This window comes from Apis dorsata, unplaced genomic scaffold (genome assembly GCF_000469605.1).
Source record: "Apis dorsata unplaced genomic scaffold, Apis dorsata 1.3 scaffold_468, whole genome shotgun sequence".
NCBI classification, from domain to species: Eukaryota; Metazoa; Arthropoda; class Insecta; order Hymenoptera; family Apidae; genus Apis; species Apis dorsata.
In genome coordinates, this window is record NW_006263707.1 from 139,957 (window position 1) to 140,719 (window position 763).

The following is a 763-nucleotide window of genomic DNA, read 5'->3' on the forward strand; positions in this document are numbered from 1 at the left end:
TTCGTAATTAATTCCAATTCGATAGACAGACGATGGATAATTTTTACAACATAATCAAAAAGACACTTATTACGAAGGTTCGGAAATAACAAATTATTCCCTAATTTATTCTCGCGAAATATTTAAATATCCGTTCGATTTAATTTTTTAAACAATTTTCAAATTTATGCAGCACGTTATAATGAATGCAAATTGGCTTTATCCGTATCTTTATTTACGCGCATTATTATATCGATGTAAAATTAAAGAGGAAAAAAGAAAAAAAGTCATGTAACCAAGTCGATGTGCCTGTTTAACGATTAATCATAATTTACATTTATATTTACTGCAAATACTTGAGTATAGTAGATTCACGGAAACGTGTATAGTGAAAGTTGCAGTAAACGAAAGAAAACAAACAAAAAAAAAAAAAGAAAAAAAAAGAAAAAAAAACAAAGTTACAATCAGCTTGTAAGTGNNNTACGTATTGTATCGATCATACGGTACGAATTATACAATTATATAATTATTATACAAACACGTTTGCGCGCCTACATGTATATATGTATGCTTCCATATAAACCGTAGAAATTGTATCGCATAGAAGAAAAGTTTTTTTTTTTCTTCTTGTAAGTCGTGAGAAACAAAAGAGTCATATCCTTAGATTTTTTCGCATTCTACGTAGAAAAGGGAAATAAGGAAACTGTCGTTGCGGGTGTGTATCTATAGAAACATTTTTTTTTTTGTTTTTTTTTTTTTTTTTTTTTTTTTTTTTTTTTTTTTT